General features: G+C 58.1%; 1 protein-coding gene across 1 annotated transcript in view; it reads right to left on the reverse strand.

The window, feature by feature from the left end:
• The window catches only part of LOC120404003 (maestro heat-like repeat family member 5), a 28,800-nt gene extending 26,640 nt beyond the window's left edge, over positions 1–2,160 (reverse strand). The window contains exon 1 of the mRNA XM_039536018.1: positions 2,105–2,160. The gene's annotated coding sequence lies outside the window, so the exon portion shown is untranslated. The remainder of the gene's footprint in view (positions 1–2,104) is intronic.
• Positions 2,161–8,401: the final 6,241 nt, after the last annotated feature.

The raw sequence follows: 8,401 nt of genomic DNA on the forward strand, positions 1-8,401 counted from the left end.
CAGAGACACTAAAATCCTTTTACCTGTAAAGGGTTAAGAAGCTCAGGTAACCTGGCTGACACCTGACCCAAAGGACCAATAAGGAGACAAGATACTTTCAAATCTTGGGGGCGGGGAGGAGGCTTTTGTTTGTGCCCTTTGTTTTGGTGGTGTTCGCTCTTTGGACTAAGAGGGACTGGACATCAATCCATGCTCTCCAAATCTTTCTGAACAAGTCTCTCATATTTCAAACTTGTAAGTAACAGCCAGGCAAGGCGTGTTAGGTTTAACTTTGTTTTCTCAACTTATAAATGTTCCTTTTTGCTAAGAGGATTTACCTCTGTTTGCTGTAATTTTGAACCTAAGGCTAGAGGGGGTTCCTCTGGGCTCTATCAAGCTGATTACCCTGTAAAGTTATTTTCCATCCTGATTTTACAGAGATGAGTTTTACCTTTCTTTCTTTAATTAAAAGCCTTCTTTTTAAGAAGCTGATTGATTTTTCCTTGTTTTAAGATCCAAGGGGATTGGATCGGTGTTCACCAGAGACTTGGTGAAGAAGTCTCTCAAGACTATCTAGGGAAGGGAGTTAGTATTTAGGAGTGGTGGCAGCAAAACCAGATCTAAGCTGGTAGTTAAGCTTAGAGGTGTTCATGCAGGTCCCCACATCTGTACCCTAAAGTTCAGAGTGGGGAAGGAACCTTGACAGTATGTATACATTTGCAATTACATAATGGGCTGTCGCTGGGTGATGGTGATGGTTGGTGCCAATGGGCCGGCGCTGCCTGGGGGTGGCGCTGCTGTTGCCCAGGGCTGGGTGGGGAGCTGGGCTCAGGGCTGGGGGGGCCTGTCAGGAGGGTGTCCAGCTCAGAGGGGCTTACCATGCTGCTTACTCCCACCTCCCCACTCTCCCAGAGCCTCAGAGCGCGCCGCGTCCAGGAGCTTTCCTGGCCCCTGGACAGCACTGCAGCAGCCTGGCTCCATCGGGACCTGAGCTCACAGCCCCGCCCCCTTACCATGCAGCTCTGAGCAGGAGGTGCTCAGGCCATGCCTCCTTACCACGCAGCTCTGAGTGGGAGGAGCTCAGCCCCGCCCCCTTACCATGCAGCTCAAGCAGGAGGTGCTCAGGCCATGCCCCCTTACCATGCGGCTCTGAGCAGGAGGTGCTCAGGCCATGCCCCCTTACCATGTGGCTCTGAGCAGGAGGTGCTCAGGCCATGCCCCCTTACCATGCAGCTCAAGCGGGAGGCACTCTGGCCCCGCCCGCTTACCACATGGCTCCAAGTGGGAGGAGCTCAGGCCCCGCCCAAGCCACGCTGCTTTAGCTCTGTCCAGGGCCACTCCTGGAGGAGGTGCGCTGAGGCGCTGGGGGATGGGGGCAGGCGGAGGGAGCCTCCGGCATTCTCGTGGGAGTCTCTGCGTGGCCCGGGGCCTGGTGCAAATTGCCCCACTTTTCCCCCCCTTCTGGGTGGCCCTGCCCAAGCCCAGCAAGACAAGGTAAAGGGGGCCCAGGCTGGCAGAACAGGTGGGCTTAGTGGTATCCCGATACACCAGGTGGCACCTCAAAGGGGCTGGAAATTGAAAGTAGACAAATTCAAACTGGAAATGTATGTTTTTAACTGAGAAAGTAATAGTCCATTGGAACAACTGAGTAAGTGGCATGGTGGGTGACCTTTTGTAACTCAAGGCAGGACATTTTTAAGATGCTTTAGTTTAAACAGGAATTATTCGGAGGCTGGTCTCTGGCCTGTGTTATACAGGAGGTCACAGTGGTCCCATCTGGCCTTAGAATCCATGCATCTCCCGGAGAAGGGCGGATGGTGCATGTGGACAGGGCACTAGCTGACAGGTCAGAGGAGGGCTCTTAGTACCTGTTCATTGCTCCTGAGAAAGGTGTTGATGTACTCCCAGGGCCTCTTTCTCCTCCCAGTCTAGCCTCTTAAAGCAGGCGTTACAATAGGATGGTGAATCTGATCAAAGACAGAGCGGTGGTAATACCTGGGTCTGCCAAGCTGCAGGCTGGGTGACAGAGATCTTAGAGAAAACCCTTACCCCTCACTCCCGCCCCAGCAGGGGAGCAGCCCCGATGCACAGCAGGGTCTGGCACAGCGATTCCTGGATTCCTCACCTCTTTGCTGCCCAGCCCAGCAAAGATCCAGTCAGAGCTCTGGTTCCCAACAGCCACCCCACTTCCCCGCCCAGCATGCAGGCTCAGTCTGGGGATTTGGAGCGTCACATCTGGAAGGAGGGATGATGTCAGGCCATGAGTGGTGTCCCAACTCTCCAGGCCATTGCTGGAGGGGGCAGAGGGACTGGCAGTGAATTGGTCTGGTCCTCGTGTAGGAGAGGGAACAGTTGCCCAGTCTGTGTGAGAGATGGGGACCCAGAGCCTGCCCGTTCTGCTTGTTCTGACTGCCTCTCCTGCCACCAACAGCCAGCCAGAGCCATCGGGTGTAACCTGGGCAGGCACTGGGCTCCCATCGTCAACACTCCCCCCCAAATGCCCTGTGCTGGGACATGCAACAAGGGAGCCAGCAGATGGGGCTGCAACACCAGGGGGCATCTTATGCTCTGGCCGGTGCCCTGCAATCCTAGGCTTTAACAACCCACCCTGCACCAAGCAGCCCCTTCGACGGGTGGAAAATATCTTCCAACCCTGCAGCGTGACAGATCAGGGTGGGCGATTCAGTCAGTCTCCACCCCATGCTTCAGCTGCCGTTTCTAATGCCCCAATCAGCTCTAGAGGCTGCAGCTGCTGCCAGCAGGAGGGGCCATTCCCCCCTGCCTGGGTTTTCCTGTCTCTCCATCTCATGGCAGCCCAGAGCAGTACAAGGTCTATGGACCTTCTCCCCCCAGTGACACCCTAGTCCTGCCACCCAACCCCCAGAGGGGCCAAGCCCCACCGCAATGCAGGGCCATGGCCCCGGCCATTTCTGCAGCCCCCTCCGCCCACCCAGGAGGCGCCCACTCACCGGCACGGAAGGGCTGAGGCACACACAGCTCCTGCTTCCGCTGTGGGCTCTTTCGCCAACTCTTCCGTTGGGGAGGTTTCGTCTCCTCCCAGGCACGGATGGGCTTTGAGGGGCCCTTGGGGACTTCCTCAGCCATCCTGAAAGAAGCCAGGACAAGGCATTGCTTGTGAGTGACGAGAGGCGACTGCCCCGTTCAGCATCAGGGCCAGCCCAATTATTTCTGTTCCACCAGCGCCTACAGATGCCAGCTGAGATCAGGGCCCTGTTGCACCAGGTGCTGCAGACAATCCCTGGGCCACAGGGCTCAGACTCTAACTAGCCAAGGCAGCCAGCAGGGAAACAAGTGAAGGGATGTGCTCAAAGTCACCCAGCCAGTCAGCAGGACAGGCAGGATTAGAACCCAGGTCTCCTTATGCCCAGCCAGCACCCCATCCCGCAGGCCAAACGGCCTCCCTGGGTCACTCCCACCTCTCCTTCTGCTGGTTCACAAGCTGCACAGCAGATAGGTTGGATCCAGCCATTCAGGATTCTTCCTGCCCAGGGAAATTACCCTAATCCCTTCCCCCAGGAATATTGGGGCCATGGCAGTTCCCAGGTGGGCGAGGCCAGGGGGGTGGGGCAGCTGGGGCGGGCTCGTGAGCAGCAGGAGTTGCTCACCCCCCCCACCCCGTGAAAGGGCAGGAGCAGAAGGTGGGAGAGCAGCAGAGAGGCTGGTACCTTCTCTTCCAACGTGCCCAACCTCAATTGCATTTATCCTGACCACCCCCTGCAGGGCAGGGCCTGGCTGCTACCCCCACTGAACAGACAGGGAACTGTGGCACAGAGGGAATAAGGGACTTGCCCAAGGCTACGCAGACTATCTCTGGCAGAGCTGGGAAATGGCCATGGGTCTCCTGGGTCCCAGGCTGGCACCTTCTCTTCCAACCTCCTGCCCCCTTTGTCCCTGGTTCAGTGTGAGCTGTGAGAGCTCTCTGGGGCACAGGAGCTGGCTAGTGCCCAGATGGAACAACGTTGCCTATTGCACAGATCTCACTTTTCCCGAACATTGAAAATGCTGCTAAAACCATACCAGGGCCCACCAGGATCCCTGCAGCTGGTCATTGCAAAGTTGTGAACTGTTCCCTGGCCTCCCAGAGTGGGGCAGTGGGAGAGGGTGGGGCTGGCCCAAGGCCCTGCTGGATGGCGGCTCATGTGTATGGGGTCCCAGTGCTACAAAGCTGTGTGCCAGGGGCCACGCTTTCTGGGGGTTTCACGGCTCATCTCTCCAAGGCCTGTGTGGCAGCAGCCGCTGGAAAGCATCCCAGGCCTGACTCCCCCCATGATGGGTCTCCTAAATGGCCACCTCCTAAACGGCAGGTGTCCTAATGCAGCCCTAGCCCTGTCCAGAGCTCAGGGGCACTGTCCTGGCATCGGACTGTCTTGGTAAATAGAACAATGGCTCCTGGCAACCTGAGAATGCCTGTTCCCCTGGCATCCTCAGTGCCATTCCCTATGGAAGTGATGGGGTCAGCAAAGGTGATGGAGGTGGTCAGGCCTAGCTTGCTAATGACATTCCAGGTGCAGGGGGCGAGGTGCAGAGCCAGGGAGGAGATTGGGGAGGCAGGAGTGGGACATTGTGATGTGGCGCGGGCAGGAACTAGCTCCCCACAGCTGAACGCTCCGCAACACTGGCGGATTCAGATCCAAACCTAGATCAGGCTCCAAATTCACAGCTGGCCCCTCCCCCCGATCCGGAGCGGCTGAGACTCCAGCGCTCTGTGGAAGAGACCAACAAACACCAGATCCTGGGGTGGGCTTCCCCCAGAGACAATCTCGTGCTTAGAAGGGAGATGCCCAGAGCCGGCAGCTCCACCACTCACGCTCGCAGCTGCCTGGGAATGAGCCAGGATCAGAGCATCGGATAGCGTGCAAAGCCCAGATCAGCACCCCCAGGCCTGCGAGGGACCCGCACCGTCTTGGGGTGGTTGATTTCACCAGAGAGGGAGCTTCCCACGGACTCTCCAGCTCCCTCACCTCTCATGCTTCTTCCCGTTTGCCTTTCATCACTGCCACATGGACCAAGTTGGCCACCAGCTGCCTCCCTGTCTGGACACTTACCTGGCCCCATCATGGCAGTGGCTGAGCAGAGGTGGCCAATAGAAGATTCTCCTACCTGGAGTCAGGGGTGGGCAGAAGACTGCGTGTAAATGGGCCACCCACTTTCTGCTGCCGGTGGCAGAGCTGAAACGGCTGGCTCAGCGTTCCTCAGCAGCACGTGCCGGCTCTCGCTCTGTCAGAGCCAAGCCTGGCAGTGAGGGGATGAGGCTGTGCCAGCCAGCAGGGGGCATGTCACAATGGGCAGGCGAGTCACAAGCCAGCCAGTGTGTGACTCCCCAGAGCATGGCCCCAGCACATGCAATGAGGTGCCAGGTGACTACTTGAGCTGCCCCTGCAGGACAGAGCTGGACCCCTCGTGGCAGGCGGCAGCCAGTGAGGAACAGCTACGCCCACTGCTGACGCAAAGCCCTCCCCCTCTCATGCCTGCAGAGACGGGATCATGGCCAATGCCGTCGCCTGCCCCGTTGTCAGGAAGCCAGTGCCCAGTGGGGAGAGCGATGTCTGTCTCCTGTTCTTAGCTGCAGGCCACAAGAGCCCTGTATGTGATCCTCCAGGAGCAGGCCTGCAGGCAGAAGATGAAAGAGCTCTTCCCTCAGCTCTACATCGCTCTGCTCTTCCACATCACCTACACAGTGCAGCACACTGCTTCGCAGGAGAGGGAGTATATCCAGGAGGACACGCCCAAACCCCTCAGCCCCGTCAGGTACTGCCAGCCCGACACCCAGCCTGGGTTCTGCACCGTCGCTTGCAGGCACGCGGCAGGGCCTGGCCTGGGCTCACTCAGTAACAAGGCCAAGGGGTCAGTCGGCTACTTCTCCACCGCTTCCTGCGTGGCTCTGGCAGGCATGGCTGGGCAAAGACAGCCTCCGCCATGTCTTTCCGCAGCATTGGTGTAGCCCTGTCAGGCCCAGCACATGAGAGAGACAAGGTGGGGGAGGGAATGTCTTTGGTTGTCCCAGAGACTGTGGGTGAGAGAGAAGCTAACACAAAAAGCTCCAGTGCTTGTCTTGGGTGAATCTAAGATATTCTCTCACCCACCTTCTGTCTCTCATCACCCAATATCTGGGCACATGAGGAAGACCACCGACCCCACCGACACCCTTCTGTGTCTGCAGTTCTCTTGCAGCCCCAGCACTACGTGCTCAGAGCTGGCCTCGTGGAAAGGCTCCCTGTCGAGTGATTAAGGGTTTGGGTTTCTAGCACATAAGCCGCTGGGCATTTTAAGCCAGCAGGAACTAATCCATGCCAGCTGCGTGTGACTAGTCGCCCGGGATCCCCTGTCCTGTGTGTAACCTCTCTGGGGTTTAGAGAGCATGGCCCCTTTAAATCTTTTTCCCACGGAAGAGGAGGAGCCCTTCAGCTGGGGCCCAGGTGCAAAGCAGCAGCCGCGTGACCAGCTGTGCTGGGACCCCCCAAGCCGTGCTTGCCGAGCCCCCAGACACCGCGCCATCCCCCAGCTGCTGGGTGACGATGCAGACTGCCCCCTGCGCAATGAGGCGACCCAGCAAGCCGAGTGGTGGGTGTACGCCGACCGGGCCGTCCCGTGGGTCCCTGCTGGGCCAGGGCCACCTCCCCCTCTTGCCTCTGGCTCCAAAGGGAAGAACCCAGGCTGATGTCAGGCTGACAGGCCTGAAATTACCCACGCCATCCTTTTCACCCGCTTTAACAAATGGCCCAACCGACTCTCCCTCTGGAGCATATACGGAGCCTGGGCACTTAACCCAGGGCTGTGAGTCCACTAGGCAGCAGGGCACATGAAGCTAGGCATGGGCCAAAGTCCTGGATCCCCAGCTAGCCAAAGAGACAGGACAACACAGACTGAGGATGCAGCCTCTCGCCCTGGGGTGAGCCATTTAAACCAAACCCCTCTCGGGCCCAAGGGGAACAGAACAGGTTCTTTATGGGGCGGGGGTTAAATCCAAATAGTGTTAATGAAAACAACACCCATCACCAGGGAAAGGCAAACAGGCCTCAACAACTGGAGGGAAGACCAGAGAAGTGCCAATTCAACATCTGCCTGTGCCCACTGCAGTGCAGCCCTGATGCCCCCAGACCCCTCCCATGTGTTTGTGCACAGCCTGCTGTTCTGAGCTGACCCCTCGCCCCACCCCAAGCCCCTGGAGGCTGGGTGGCTTCCAGTCATGGCTTCCAAGGCCCCCTATCTGGGAGCTCCTGCACATTTACTACCCCTTGGCTCTGGTTAAATCCACCCCAGGTCCCTGTGCGTGGCCTGAACAAACACCAGTGTAGGAATTAGCCCCCCATGCCTGGCCCCCTTGGCCCGGCTAGAGGGCGGCTGTGGGTCAACACCAGTGTGAGCTGCACCTGCAAAGCGGGTGGACAAACTACACCCCCCCTTTCGCTCTTTGAATCTTTCCTCATCGCTCCCCCTCTGCCGCGCCTATCCTGGTGCTACTCCACCCTGAACATTTCCTCTTGGCTGACACAGGCGGGTGTTGATGTCAGTGCACCCAGAGCTGGCTGTGAGAGCCCAGGGGCAGTCTCACCCCAGCTTACTGCTCTCCCTGGCCAAGAAGTGACCAGGCCAGCCCCTCAGCTGGTGGAAATCTGCATCTCTATTGCCTTCAGTGGCGCTATGCCCATGAGACTCTGACCCAGCTGTGGCTGTATGGCTGGGGGTGAGTTACCAATACCCCCTGCAGGGCAGACATCTCTGGCACAGTGTGTGCTCGCCCCGCTGGATGAGAATGACTGTCACAGTGTCTCCTCCCCTCCCTATATCGTCTCTTGCAGGTGTCCAGCAAGCTCCGGGTGCTCTCCATCACCCTTTTTAAAGACCTGCTGGAGCTTGTAAGGGGGCCCAACCGGAGGCAGATGAAGGAGCATGTGCTCCAGAGCCTGGTCCCACTGCTCCTCCTTGTGCATGGTGAGTGTCCCAACGTGTCCCAGGGTGAGGCCACGAACTGGAGTCTGCGGCTGAGATAGTTACAGAGCGACCAGTAATTTGTTTGGGGGGGGCAACATGTGACACCCCCCTTTAAAGGGTCTGGCCGGTAGAGGGCAGGTGCTCAGTGCTGTGACAATCAGGCACTCAAAATCACTTGAATGTTGAGTCCAGTAGTGCCATGATCATGGTGCCCCACCCAACTGCTGAGTCTTCTCTGCATCCTCTGAGCTCAACACCCCCCTGCAGCCAGGCTGAGAGATTGGGTGGGGCGAGGAGTTGCCTCACCACTCCTACAGCCACTGGCCTCCGCACACTCCCCTGGCTGTGCTGGTGGGAAGAGCACAACCCTGGCCATGGCCCCTACCAGGGCAGAGCAGCATTTCCACCACATTTATTCGGGAAAAGGGAAGGGTGGGTGACATAGCTCAGACTCCTCACTCCCAGAGCA

The sequence above is a fragment of the Mauremys reevesii genome, linkage group 4 (genome assembly GCF_016161935.1).
Source record: "Mauremys reevesii isolate NIE-2019 linkage group 4, ASM1616193v1, whole genome shotgun sequence".
Lineage (NCBI taxonomy): Eukaryota > Metazoa > Chordata > Testudines > Geoemydidae > Mauremys > Mauremys reevesii.